The sequence below is a fragment of the Manis javanica genome, chromosome 6 (assembly GCF_040802235.1).
Source record: "Manis javanica isolate MJ-LG chromosome 6, MJ_LKY, whole genome shotgun sequence".
In the NCBI taxonomy this organism is placed as follows: Eukaryota; Metazoa; Chordata; class Mammalia; order Pholidota; family Manidae; genus Manis; species Manis javanica.
Genome location: NC_133161.1, coordinates 36,206,804 through 36,222,454, shown reverse-complemented (window position 1 = coordinate 36,222,454; position 15,651 = coordinate 36,206,804). Strand labels below are relative to the sequence as shown.

Sequence of the window (15,651 nt, the reverse complement as noted above, 5' to 3'; positions counted from 1 at the left end):
AAAAACCCTTTCTATAGAAAGGACATGAATTTTGGCATCAGCTAGAGCCGACTTCAATCCCTGCTCCTTAGTTACCAATCCTAATGTTTTGTCACTATAAAAAGGATCACATCTATCTGACTCAGTAAGAACTTTTTAAAAAGCAGCATATTAGACCAATGCAACTACTCTATATAATACCTTCTGGGCCTAAGAAATGGTGCTATATTAATAAGCCCACCCACGTGGAGGTGTTCATGCACACTTTAGGCCAGTCCTTCACTTTTGAGAAGTGGTTTAGTCCTCTTCACAACACAGAGTGAATAACAGGAAAAGGATTTAGACAGGGGAGACCTAAAGAGAAGCTATGAGTGTTAACATCCGTTTATCATGATACATTGCTTCAGGCTCAGTGAATTTCCAAGATCCCCCAGAATCATCATTCATATTTAAACATACACTTCGAATGCAGTCACACTCAAGTGTGAGTTATGTTATAATTGTCTCCAATACTTACATTATTATTTCAACAGAAAGATATTTACTGATTTCTGACAGTGTATGGAACCCTGCCACAATTCCTGCTGATAATTATCAAGCACTTACTGTGCTATGGGGCAAGTTGAAGGGTTTAAAAAGGATTTCATTTGGGAGTCTTCAAAATGCATAAATCTAGCTATAAACTGTTGTTCATCCTTTTTTTCCCCCTCCCTTATGTAATGGCCTATTTGAAATCTTCTGGTTTTCATATATTTTACTTATTCCTAAAGTAACATTGGAAAACTGGGTGTAGGAAACAAAGCCTTCTCCTTCTACAGGATTTCCTGATTCCTGAAGAGCTGGAGGACTGACCCCGGGGCTACTTCTATCTAGACCTGTGGGCTAGATTAGATCCACAGATAGCTCCTTTTTCACCTGCATCGCATTTTCAACAAGTTATAATTATTGTCAACATTTAAGAATTAGGAAATTTGTATAAATAAAATGTAATTTCCAGTTTTTCTTGAAAAATCAGAAAATCCATTACTCTGGGTCCTTATTTTCTATGTTAACAACTTAGTTTGATGTGAACAATGGCAGGCCTTTTAGATAAAGAAAACAGTCGCCCACCCACTGAGAAAATAGACTCTCCATAAATGTATGATGACCCAATTTACAGTGAGATCAAAATGTTTTACAGAGAAAATTTAATGAAATTAATATGAAATAACAATAAGTGATTAAACAGAAATCCTCCAACAGGATTTTCAGTTCCTGTACTATCACATCTTATCTTCTGAGTAGTAGAATTCTAAATAGAAAGGCTTTCATGTAAGTGAAGCAGAAAGGGAAATTATGCCACAGGTAGACTGCACTTTTGTTTTGCAATGTCCAATAGTAGTTTAATTAAACAAATCGTGGAGTTTGGTACAGAACTAAATATTGTTTTTTAGTAAGACAGTGAAACCACACCAGCTCAGGTTGAGATGCAGTCCCAAGTTGAAACTCTTAGTTGAGACATCTTCTGAATTATTTTCCTAAGGTTTAACAGGGGAACACTAATGAACACTGCTGATAAAAATCCTTCTGGAGTCTCAAGTACCCATCTATTGTGACAAGAAAGTCACAGAATGCCCAGTTATTATATTCTTTTCAGGAGAGCTGAGACCCTGAGATGTAGCTGTCAGAGTGGATAAGAATATACAATTATAGGAGTTTAAAATTTTATTTTCTCTACCTATAGGAAACAGGGAAGATAAGAAAATGGGGTCATAGTATATTTCCATATTAGTCAACATTTTTCATCAAATCACAACCTTTAGTGAATATATACTATCAAAATATGGTATAATTCAATGCGTACAAACAGAAAAGCAGGGTCATTAACAAATCCACCATTCAACAGATACCAAATAATTTCAAATGCGTAAGTTATTACAAATCATACAACTGCCATCTAACAATGGACCTCGGCATAAAACCCCAATCTTCAAATTATAAACCCAATACTGTTCCTACTCTACCACTTTCTTGTTCCAGTTCACCATAGGGGTAAGCTGGAACAGGACTAAAAAGACTTTTCAGTTATGGTTCCTATAATGCTATTAACTTTCATTTTGCAAAGACACTTCCCATTTATGATTTTCTTTTCCTCATCAGTAAAATGAAGGACCAGACCCTACATGATTTCCATGACCTTCCCAGTCCTAAAATTCTGTGATTTGATGACAAAGAGAAGACATTTACTTGAGCCCCAGGCTGGTCCTGTTGCACCACATAGGTACCTCTGGAGAGCCATGCTGTATCCCACTGGGTTGAGTGACAGCCTGTGGGCTTATAAGGAGCACAGCTGCCAATGTGAAGATCCTCCAGGCCCTGATGGAATGAAGTAACAGCCAGGTGCAAGATGATAAAAAGTGATCTGTGAGGATGTTTATCTATAATGTATTGACATATGCACCCGTCCCTCAAGTCCAGCTCCACTCATGGAACAAACACTGTAGTCCAGAGGAACCAATGACTGGGAGACAAAGACTCTAGGCTCTGAGCTCTTGCCTTATTTGCCTTAGGGCAGGAAGATCATGTCAAAATGTGAATGAGAATACTGGACCATAGACAGAGAAAGGATCAAGGAGTTACCAAACACTTTTGGTAAAACTCACATTCAAGATAGCAAAGATTATAAAACTTGTCACTAGATGGGAAAAGGCTAGAAGACCAGTATATGCTGAGTGAAAATTCCAAGAATGCCACATGACAAAGATTAGAGCAAATACACCAGGAAAAACAAAAAAGGTGGTGTTTAGTTGATAAATGCACAACCTATACAAAATTAAATCCCTGCTGTCCAATGGCTTGCTGAAGAATGATCAAACATCTAAGGACAGTAACGGCTCTCTTAACTCACCTTACTTGACACTTAGCATGCCAGGCAGAAGGAGGAACAAGCAGACACCATCACCGACCCAATGAAATGGAGACTTTCACATGTCTTGACAAAAATTATGTCATTAAATTTCCTTTGAAATAAAAAATATACTAATCACAATCTCATTATTCTCTCTGAAAAATTTAACAAGTTTCACTAAAAAATCATATTCAATTCTTCTGCCCTCAAGAAACTGCCACAAATTAACTCATAACCACAAAGGATGGGGTCTTCAATACAGGTTCTTACTTGTTTTGATCTGTACACAATGATGGGGTTACAGTGTAGTCAACTAAGAACTGCCTACAATGTTAAAGGCAAGATTAGGATCTCTATTAATACTGCACCCATAAAAGCCATCAATGGAGTCACAGAGTCATAAATGTTTGATGAAAAGGCAGATGAGCTATTCCCACAGAACACAGCCAATTTAAAGAGCAAAATAATGCAAAAGAGCAGAGTATGTTACCAGCCAGTAACAAGCACAAGTACATCCAAATGTCAGGGAGTGAGCAGACAACCCTGGACAGAGGGATAAGAGAATATTCGACTTCAATATGGTTTATACATAGTATTTGAATACCCCTACATATCAAGCTAATTATGGCTCTCCCAGAAATTGTAATAAAATATCTTGGTTTCCATTCTTAGAAATAAGAATCTTAGACAACATTTAGCAGGCTACATTATTTTGCATTTGAGCCACGGACACAGATTAAAAAATAAGATTTTCTGAAATAAAACAATTAAATGACTAATTAGAGTAATAATAAAAATTCACAATAACTCTTACTATTGTTATTATTGCTATTATTATTAGAGCCGCACATCAACTTGGAGAACACTATCTATCTAACAGGTTTCGCTTGAAGGGCTTTACATATATCCTGTCAATCTTCCCAGTTATTCTGAGGGATAAGTACTACTACCAATGGCATTTGCAGATAAGGAAACTGAAGCACAGAGAAGCTGGGTTGTTGACACAAAGATGCATTGTGGGTGAGTGGAAGGACCAGGATTAGAACCTAGGAAGTTTCCTCCAGTTTGTGCTCTCAAACACTGCTAACCACCAATGCTCATCACCCGTGGCTCTTATGCTGTTATCACTAGAGCAACAAGGCCAGCAGGCTGTGTGCTGGAGGAGAGAGCACCAGATGAGCCAAGCGACCTGGGTCCCACCGACAGCCTGTGCGTCCTTGGGCACCTCATTCTACTTCACGGGACTTCAGATTCTTCATCTGCAAAGTGCGTTCTGTGTTAGATGATCTTAACTTATTTTTACCAAGTGCTCAAAGTGCATGAATTTTTTCTTCTACTTACATTAAAATGTGCCAGAACAAATTTTTATGTCTAACCCAAACTTCTCCTCTCACTCTACGCTCATAAATCCAAGTATCTACTTGATAGCTCCATTTTTGTCTAATATGTACCTCATACATGCCAGGTCCAAAATCAAATTCTTTCCTCCCTCCAACTTTCTCAAAACCCCTGATCCCAACCCAGTCTCACCCTGTGAACAAAACTCTCTTCTATGAGTACTGAAGGCTAAAAACACTAGAGCCACCTTGATTCCTTTTTCTTTTTCACACTCTTCATCCAAACCTTCATCAAACCCAAGGATAGGTTCTTCAAAATATACCCTGAATTGACCACTGTCACCGTCCAACCACCCCCACCCCAGCCCAAGATGTCCGTAATCTCACTTGGATTATTCCAACAGCTTCAAACCTCCAACCACCCCCTAAAGCTTCTTCCCTGGCTTCACAGGGCAGCAACCAGCCAGGATCCTTCTAACAACCAAGTTCTTCAAGTCTCTCCTCTACTAAGAATCCTCCAGGGCCTTCCCATCTCACTCACAGTGAACACTCACATCCTTCCCACCATGCTAAGACGGCCAGGTGATCTGGCTCCTCACCCCATGCCATCTCTTCCCCACCTCTCCTGCAGAGCTCACCTCCTGCCATTCTCCCTCATTCATTCCACTGGCCACTCCAGCCTGTTTGTGGTTTTTTGATCATAGTCAAGCACATCTTACTTTTCTACCTTGTCCCTGAGTCCCTGCCTCTATCTAAATAGTCTTTCCTCAGATAATGCCATGATTTGTCATCTGACTTCTTTTTTTTTTTTTGAGAGGGCATCTCTCATATTTATTGATCATATGGTTGTTAACAACAATAAAATTCTGTATAGGGGACTCAATGCACAATCATTAATCAACCCCAAGCCTAATTCTCAACAGTCTCCAATCTTCTGAAGCATAATGAACAAGTTTTTACATGGTGAACAAGTTCTTACATAGTGAATAAGTTCTTACATGGTGAACAGTGCAAGGGCAGTCATCACAGAAACTTTCGGTTTTTGATCACGCATCATGAACTATAAACAATCAGGTCAAATATGATTATTTGTTTGATTTTTATACTTGATTTATATGTGAATCCCACGTTTCTCCCTTATTATTATTGTTGTTATTATTATTATTATTTTTAATAAAATGCTGAAGTGGTAGGTAGATGTCATCTTACTTCTTTAAGGTTTCTGCTCAAATGTCATCTTACAAAGAAAGGTTTCCCTGACTATTGGACAAAAATAGCACCCTCCCACTATGAAGATCTATCCCTTTACCCTATCACAGCACCTCATCATCCTCTCATTAAACCTTATCTCCATGAGACTAGGGAACTGTTCACTGCTTTGAACAGACTGGAACAGCACCTGACACATAGCAGAGTCTCAATAAATACTTAATAAACAAATAAACAAACCAGTAAATAATTATCACCATGTTTAGTTAACAATCATTTGATGCTAAATGGTCCTTAGCTGACAAAGAGCAAGTCTTTCCGTCTATACCCCCCAGAATTTAGCACTTGCCTACAAGAAAATAATTAGTCAATAGTCTTTATCAAATAAGATTCTAACAACTTTCCACAATAGGTTAAGAAATAGTAGATTCAAAAGCCACATTTCTAAATTGGACAGCTGGGTGAAAGCACATTGTTTTGTTCAAGTGAGCACCACTGACCAAAAATGCCACAGAAGACATCAAAGGCACTGCCATGTGAATGCTATTGTTTAACACATGAGGAAATACATGTCAACTGCCATTTGCCAAAATGCTTTTTACAGTATATTAAAATGAATACCTCATATGCTCACATAAAGAACAATTAGTGTAACAGTAAAACATAAGGTGTTATTTTTAAGGTTTAGGAAGGTAGGGCAATGGAACAGCAAGATTAAGGTGAGTGGGGTTGTGAGGAAAGGTTTCATGAATGAGTCTGGAATTCCTTGTGGTATTGTGGGTGGGAGGTTAAAAACTCACAGTGAGGGCAAGGTAGGACATTTCAGCAGCAGCATTTATCCATACGATGGAGGGTAAATTTAGTGGCACCAGATTACAAAAGGCCTTGAAGTTTCTGCACACATATTAATTATACTTTTTAGATGGAGATGTATCAATGACACTAAATTACAGATTCTTTTTAAATGACCTCTTTTAGTGAGAACAGGAGCCAGAAAGACCGAAGAATGAGTTAAGGGAAGAATATGTAGGCTCAACACCTTTCGATGTCAATTTCTGAAATAAGATATCTAAAAATGATTATAAACCATTAATAGGTCAGAAAAAGATCAGAGAATGACATTTTCTAATAATAAAAAAAATTTTAATTGCACCTGACTGCAAATATTTTTCCAGCAAAACTTGAGAACATGAAATTAAGAACCTCAAGTGCTGTCCAAATGATACTATATTATTATCTGAGATGATTTGATATTGCTATGAAAAATATTCAGGGATTTTAAAAAGAAAAAAAGTACTCTTACACTTTCCCAAGACTATTCCAAGTTATTTTTCATTAGACTTACTTTTAATTAAAACATAAGAAAGGTCTAACTCTATAGAGCTCTATGTATCTATATGTATGTTTATAGATCTATTTCCATAGGTATTTATATATGTATACACAGAGACAGTTTTATTTTTTTTTCTTCCTTATCTTTTAATATCCATATCCCAATACTGTTCTTAAAGAAAGCTCTATAAATACATGCCTCATTCAGTAGAATTCTGGAATTACCTTCAATATTCTTTCCTATTTTGCCTTCCTTTCCCCCATTTTGGGCATATAAAGTATTAAATTCCCATGCTGGATTTTTCTGAAATCTACTATAAGTCTATGTTATTTCAGTGATGGATCACCAGACCTATGCTGGGTCAGACCTGTTTCCAACACACCAATTACCATCTGTATCTCTACATTCTTCCATAATGCCTTAGACCAAGCCCCAAACTATTAGACAGGAAGCTTTGCTGCTTCCCACTCACCACCAGCAATAATGGCTGCAGTTTCCTCTAAGAAGCAGCTGGGTTTGTATACCCAGCACCCCTTACCCCTTCCCTTTGATATGTCCCTGCAATGATTTCACACTCCTCTCCAATATTCTTTTAAACTCTTAATTCTTCCTCTCAACATTCTCAATTTACAGTTCTACAAACTAAGGCCCAGTGAAATTGGCATAATTTATGCCACATATAAAATCCATCTGTTTTGGAATCAGTTGACAGAACACATCCATATGATTCCAACTTCCTGTTCTGCTTTCTGTATCACCAAACTTACAGGAGTTAGAAAACCAAGTGAAAAGCCAGTTAAATGCTACGGTTTCCCCTAACCAGTGTTTATTCATTTCAATTATTGTTATGTCAAAGGAATCATAAATAATGAGACTCAATGACTCAATTCTTTTAACAATTCAAAGACTGGAGCTAATAAAAGCACTGATTCTTAAGGACCAGCCATCATTCCAGAGACGCAATGGCAGGCCATAAACCTACTAATTATAGCACAGTATCTGGCCACATGCAAGACCCTAGGGTACTATTTATATCCTACTCCTCAGATGAAGTTCAAGGGTTTGAAGTTCAATGGAAGGACAAGCAAGGTGCCACAATCAACTTCACTGCTGCAGACGATGCCACAAGACTATAAAGACAAAGCAAATAAAAACACCCTGGCTCATCTCATTTTTATTGCACAATCCACATGCATATCTTTAAAAAAGGTTTTTAGTAAGAAAAAAAAGCCACTTGCTTCCTCCTCACTCTAATCCCTATTTCTTAAAAGCCCAAGAAGAAACTCTGCCCCCTCTCATGAAGAACAGCACCAATAACTAGTACAACCCCAAGAAGGCATCATCCAGCTTAATTACAAAGTACCACAATCATCATCATCATAAAGGGCTCCTTCCAAACACTTGACAATACCCAACTTATGCTATAAAATAGGAGGATCTGTTTTGATAGTTTACTTAGAATTTTACTTGCATTCCGACTCAATGGTATACACGCAATTACTAGAGCTTACAAAACCAGTTATTTCTATCAGACTCTGCGGAAGGTCTGAGGGACAGACTTTGTCAGCAATATCATCCTCACTAAACCATAAGCCAGTTTGGGCTAGAACCTGACCCAAGGAGCCGGGTATGGTCTGCAGAAGCACAAATCACAAATGAAAATGGGAGTTGGTCCTGAGAGAGGGGGCAGTGGTCCCTGAGAGGCAAACAGCAAATGTCCCGGAGGCCACTCTGAGCTTCAGCTTCCTGTGGACACCTCGCAGGAAACACTCCTCCAAGAAAACCAGAAGATTGACCAACTAATGTGGCCAAAACAGTGATGTTCAGAAAATGAGTACCCCACCTCTGAACTGAGTCACAAAATAATGGCTCTCTCAGCATTAGGGCTGGGACTGCAAAACATTAAATCCCCTGGATAAAAGTTATTTAATGCTACTTTCCAACTCCAAAATGATGAGATCTGTCATTACATACCTGGGAAAATCTCCAGGTGTCCCTACCACAACGAACCTTAATTTCCATAGAAAAGATCCCCCTTTCTCCAAGTAATCCCAGCCTTAAAATTCTGACCTTGTTGCCATTGACAGAGAACTCATGACTATATTAACTGGCTTCCAACTGAGAACGAGAGACCGGATGTTCCTCTTTTCTAAACTAGCCTTTGAACTGGGCATCACTGACCAAAAAAAACCATACAAAATAATGAAATGCAACTATGTATTTTCCAGTTCTTATGGGGGAGAAAAGGATTTTTCATGTAACATTAATCTGCTTCTGCTCCCAAATCCTTTTGAGGATAAGTCATTCATTATATTTTGTTTTCACTTATTTTACATTTATTTAGAACTTTTTCCTCAAAAATCTTAAGGTTAATTTCTGAACAATAACATATATTTTCAAAGCCCTTGTACTTATGCCAGAAGACATTAAAGCAATGTAAGCTATACTAGAGAAAGTTAAAAAAAAAAAACTTGTTTGATATAAAAAGAAAAAAATAAATTTAAAAAATAGGAATCAAAGCAAAATAAAGGTATGAAAATAAGATAAAGTCAGGAGGGGGCTATGGTTGCTGAGAGGCAAACAACAAATATATTCCATTCATTTCCATATTCTGCAAGAGATGGAACAGATGCATGTGAACAGTGAACTGTTGAGTACAAAAGACGAAACTGGCTCTAAGTGCTTTCCTAAAGAAAGGCAAAGAGGGAAATGTGATCACTGACAAGATTCTCAGTGCCGTAAGATAAAAACCAAGAGACAGCAAAGGAGAAGCACAATGAGATCTGTTGCTAAGATGAGAAAAAACCTTTTTTCTTCCCTATCTTGAACCACCTGTGCTCTACGAGCTTTGGCTGGGGAGGGAGAGGGTGACAGGTGGGAAAGGAACGAGGCAGGTGAGCTGCGGCACGATTTCAGCTCTTCAACACTGATTCAGGAACAAAATAAGCTCTGGTTATTTGTACATTGGCCTCTTTGTAAAGAAGTTATTTGGGGGGTAAAAGGGCTTGTGGCTTTATTTTAAACATATTGACAAACACGAACAGAGTTAGTTCCGCAAGATGAGCCGCTGAGGTACAGGGGAACATATTAGAGTTTCTGTGTTTTAGTGTTTATGTGTTGCATGAACACTCCCTGGTGCATTCCCTAAATCACATGATTCCGGAACAATGAGGCGTCCAGAGAGAAGAGGGGGAATTCCACCCAGAGCAAAGGGACCATGCAGTTCTTCACTCTCAGCATATTGTGAAAGACTGCAAGGCACCTGGGCCTGGATAAGTGGATTTACAAACAATATTGCATCAGTTTAACTGAACTCATTTACAAAGTGGGCAAATGCTTAAAAAGATTCCTGGAAAGAAAACAGTGCTCAAGGAGAGCACTAATATGGAAGCAAATGAAACACAAAATGGTAAAATTGACACTTCCAAGGGATTTATCTTAATCAGCCATATGTTTTAAGAAAAAAAATCAAAGATATAATTAGATCTGAAAATTAGAAGGCAAAAACAAATTATACAACACAAGGCTGAAATAATCAAGAGAATTATTTGAAATACAGATTTTATACCTATTTTCATTAATAATGAAGTGTGTCCTAACTATAGCTATCTTGTACATGAAATATCAGCGATAAAAACCAAATATAAAAATAAACTTATTCCAAAACTCATCAAAGTGCATATTTTAGCATGGGTGCAGTTTACTGTATAAATTATAATAAAAACAATGAGACAAAAGATAATTAAGTACTTAGAAAATGACCTTCAAATGCCTTTATCACAAAGAAATACGTTAAGCTTAAAAACAAGGAAGCATATTTAATCACATTTCTCTCACTAAAGTGATGATGATTATGCTGCACGATTAAAAAGATTTCATAGTATTAATAAACATTAAATGTTAAGGTTTATTTTATCTTCATCTCATCCTATGAAAAGGTGTTTTTGTAAGTGCTTTATATTACGCTGAATAGAAGTGCATAGTCCATGTATGTAATTTGTAAGTAAAAATACTATTTTAAGAATGCAGACTCAAATTTTTTTTTGTCAATGAGTTTCACTAACATAGAAGACATTGTTTTATAAAGTAGAAATGTTTGGATAGCTACTTGGAGAGAAAGGAGTCCAGCTGTAGTGACAGCACCTTACCTTGGCTTTTAATCACTTTTTTATTCCACCCTCTTCATCCCTACCACAATAAATGTATTTTTATAATATATGGTATAGATAATTTTTTTTAACAAATCATTAAAACCTCCATTACAAGAAATAGTAAGTATCTCCTCCTCTACTTCACAAAGGCTCCAAAAGCAATATGAAGTCATGACATAATGTAATATGCCTAAATTATTTTCTTAATATGAATTACCCAAGCATAATTCACATTAAATTTCATTTGTGACCTTTCATCTAAGCCACCCTGCTTGATTAGAATCTCTGGTATGTCTTTTCAGCCCTTTCCAATGCTTACTATCCTGAATGGGGCTTCTATAAACTAAATTTGTCACCTGATCCCTGTTTCATTAACTCAATCATGAACACATTAAATATTGAGTCCCCTGGGCAAAAGCCTCATGTAAGCAATTCTTAGAGCTTCAGTCAGGCACGAGCCTTGATTACAGGTTTGTTTGCTATCTTAACCTGGACGTGGTCAGATAATGAACAAGAAGACAAAGAAGTAAGCCGGACAGCAGAAAGGAAGGGAAAGGAACAGAGCCACATCTGAGTGTGGGTTCTGGGGTACAAGCTGACAAAGGTCACAGTCTATTTCCTCTTCCTCTTCCCACATCTGCAAGGATGGCACTCTCCTAGGAAACAGGGAAGTGAAGCCAGGGAACTACAGTAGAGAGAGGAGAGAATAGCTCTTCCTAACTCAGAGGTCGAAACTCCAAAGAAAAAGCTGATTTAGGTGAAGGTTTAAGCTCCACTCTAAGGCCATCAGGGGTTGCCTAATCTGATGAGATTTCATGAGATTCAAGAAGACAATGTTGTTTGAACCATTCAGGACAAGCAGCCAGGCAAGTGGAATCACAATGATGTTTTTAAACAATTACATAACAATTTCACAGTCATAAAATTAATCTGCAGCATTTCAGAGTTTTTTCATTTCAGTGAACACAAAATCATCCTGGCAGAACTTAGGCACCTATTCCCTTTCACCTGTCAAATCAAGGTGTGATGATGATAATCATCTCATATTTTCCTTTAACAACAAAAGTAATGTACAATTATTTCACCAACTTATGATGTAATCAAATAGAATTGTAAATACACAGCCCTGACTACACAATCCTGTCTCCTCAAGGAAATCTTTCTACTAGACTTAACAGGGATAGTTGACTAAAGCAATAATTTTTTATTAACATAAAGTTAATTTAAGATAAACACAGACACAGCAAAAATAGAAAAAAAGAAAAAAAAGATTGAAGCCATGGGCATAGAGTCTGACAAGCAGTTACAGAGATGGAGATTTGGCCGTGTCTAAACTTTGAGAAATGGTCCTTTTCAAATACTGGCATTTACTAGCCTCCCTCACAGAGTCCTGTACAGACAGAACCACTCACAACTCCCACTGTCAAAGTCTATACCAACTCAGAAGAACAAAAGATAATACATTTAAGAGCTAAAAACAAGCTTTAAATAAATTTTGAAGAGAAAACCTTAGAAAATATCTTGGGTATAATGGTAAGAGTTAAGATCATATCCAAGGTGGTAGCCAGAGCACCACCACATTCAATTTAGGAACTGTGAAGGCTTGATGACATCAGGTCAATGTGGCCCCTTTTACAAGTAGGCAGAGGGAAAGCACACTGCAAAGGGCTGCCCACTCCAACAAAGAGATGATTTTATGCCCACCTCCTTCAAAGTGGAATTACAGAGAAAAAGGAGGATGAAATTTCATCCCCGATTTTTAAGCCATTTAAAGATCAAAATCAAAATCAAACAGGAAAAGAATGGCATGAGTTCATAAGATTAAGAGATACTGGGGGTTAACAACCCCACATTTTTTAACCTACTTTACCATTTTTTCTCTTGTTGCATTCCTTTATTTCACATGAAAACTTTCCAATGTAAAAGAGAAAGGATGAAATTAAAAATGACTACCCCCCATCTGTGGGTGTCTTTCTCACGGAGTGATGATCACACACGTGTAAATCAGCATTTCCAACAATCACCACTGTGGATGGACTGTAGACTACAGCCTCCGAGACAGAAGGCACAGCTGTACACTCTGACAAGCAGCTGTGTCCTGCCCTTGCTGGCCTGCCCAAAGCCCTCGAGGGCTGCAGAGGTGGGACACATGAATTAAACCACAGAGACATTTGGGGGAGACTCACAGAGAGAACAGCAGCCACACTGGGCAAGACTGTCCCAGAGTGCCAGGCTTTGACACAGGAGGCAGCTCAAGACAGATGCCCAGCAGTGAAGAGCAAACAAGCCCTTCCTTCAGGGAGCTGAGCCCTGGACCTACAGCATGCTAACCTTCACCTGCTTTCTACCTTCTCATCCTTCCATCTGATACTGAACAACAGTCAGCATGCAACAAATATTTTATAAGCTCTCTCTTGTCATTTAAAATGTTTACAAATACACCAAGGTTTCCTTTTAAAAGAATATAAATGTAAATCTGATTCACAGTAGCCTTTCCTGTATTTTATTTTGTGGAACAATATTCTGGGAATATGTTAATAATGTTCCACATAACAAAAAAAGAACTGTACATGATTTTTTAAATGTCAACAGGTTCCTCTGTTGGAGAACTTCCTACTGTCTTTGTTATGTCAATCTTCACTGGGAATCTCCCAGAGGGGAATAAAGTAATGATGGGAATGTTTATGGTGTGCTTATACAGGAGCCAGACCAGCATCATCTCATTTTTTTATATATGTTATCTCATTAAATCCTTAAAACAGACATATGTATTAAGTAAAATGATACAGTATAAAGATGAGGAAACTGAGAATTAAGAAATCATAACACAGCTAGCAGTAACAGAACAAGAACTTGAGCCCAGATCTGGCTCCAAAATATGTTCTTTTTCATTCATTCATTCATTCATGCATGCATACATGCATGCATGCATTCATTCACTCAGCTAGTACATATTTACTGTGTGTATACTGTGTAGGACACTCCGAACTAGTATGTATTCTGCTCAATAATATTGATAATTATGACCATGATCTCTTTTCAAACCAACTTTATATTTTTAAGAATTTCAAACCTATACAAGTTGAAAGAAAAGCACAACAAATGTCCATTCCTCCTGACCATGAAATTCTCTTCATGTAAAACAAAGTAAGTTTCAAAAGAGGAGAAGCACATAAGGGAAGTTATGGAAGTGGGAAAGAGCACTACAAACATTCAGAAGACATTCTGAAGGGACAGTTCTGCCTCAAGTAAAAACAAGCTTAATTCTTAAATCTTTTGTCTTGCTCCCAAAGTGAAGGCAGCTGTCATTGTGTACATTTAGCTATGCTTTACATAGCACCACTTGATGATACATTGCAATGACTAGCAAAATGTGCTAATACATCCTTTATCTCCACTTTATCTCCAGCACCAAAAACAATGGTAACATGAGTGATAGCTAAGGTCGACTTTAAATAGTTCTATTTGCAAACACATGCATAAACATAAGCATATATTCTGATTTTTACTGTGCCCTCCCTGATAGAACAAAGCTCTCACTGCCTTTACATCACGTGTATACTCTGTGGCTCTGCATCTGCACACAGCTGCCCCCACCCACCTCCCAAAGACAGAGAAGTTATATGCAGAGGAGTCCACCTACAGGACAAAAAGCATGCAGAATGCCCCAGATTAAAATGAAAGACATCTACTATACCTTTCACTCGGACCAAACCGTAAACTACCCCCCACCCCGAAGACTAAAGCTATGGTTCAAGAGCAGCTTCAAAACAGAAGCCCCGGGGCTGCAGAGTGTCAAGTCTGCACTTGCTGCAAGCCAGCCCCTATTTCTCAGTCTTCCACCAGCCTTCCACCTTAAATCACGCAATCACAAATTTTGTATCTCATTCACACCCTCTAAAAGTCAAAAGAGACAAATGAATACAGACTGCTCATGTTTTACCTTTGTTCCAGGGTAGGAGTGGGAGATGTAACATGTGAGCATATCTTCAGAAAAGGGACTATAGAGACCATCTGCCATATTGCATATTTTGTGTTTATGGAAACACAAAACCTGATTCTTTCTCTCTCTCTTTTTTTTTTTTTGTAAGAGGACAGGGCAACCTTGGACAGCTCCCCGTACTGTGACCTGCCCCTCAGAGCTAGAGTGTCACCACGAGCCCAGGTTCCACCGCCCAGATGTGTTGGTTTGGAAGTGAATGATATGAGGACACGAGCGGGGCGCAGGAGGTCCATTTCGCTGGCACAGGTGATGGTGGAGATGCGGCTGCTGGGCTCAGATGTGGCAGCAGCGCTGTGGGTCACAGCACAGGCAGTGTGGCTCTGGGCTGGTGGCAGTTGCGCTTCTCTGATCAGACTAGTCCTGTGGGGTGATTCTAGGGAGTATCCATGGAAATTCTGAGTAGAGCACATTTCTGCATCCTTTCAAAGAATCATTAAAATAGCCAACATCCCATAAGAATTCCCCCTTAAAACAGCTACCACGGATTCTATTACCTGAACCAAAGAACTCTGGCAGATACAGAATTCTACAGAAAGGAAAGGTGTTGAAACTGGAAAAGATCCCAGCCAGTGGAGCAAAAATTTCACAAGCCACTTCCAAACCACATGCCATCCCTCCAGCTGTATGGGAGGCTGCCGGGACACTAAGCCAGTCTCTTGTTTAGGGTTACTTTCAATGCTCCCAAATTGAATTATTTAATTAACTATAATAATACAGATTTCCTCTCAGTCCCAATAGCACGTGAGAAACAG

General features: G+C 38.3%; 1 protein-coding gene across 3 annotated transcripts in view; it reads right to left on the bottom strand.

Annotated features, from left to right (window-relative positions):
• DOCK4 (dedicator of cytokinesis 4) overlaps positions 1-15,651 on the bottom strand; it is a 401,868-nt gene that overhangs the window by 260,471 nt on the left and 125,746 nt on the right. The window lies entirely within an intron of this gene.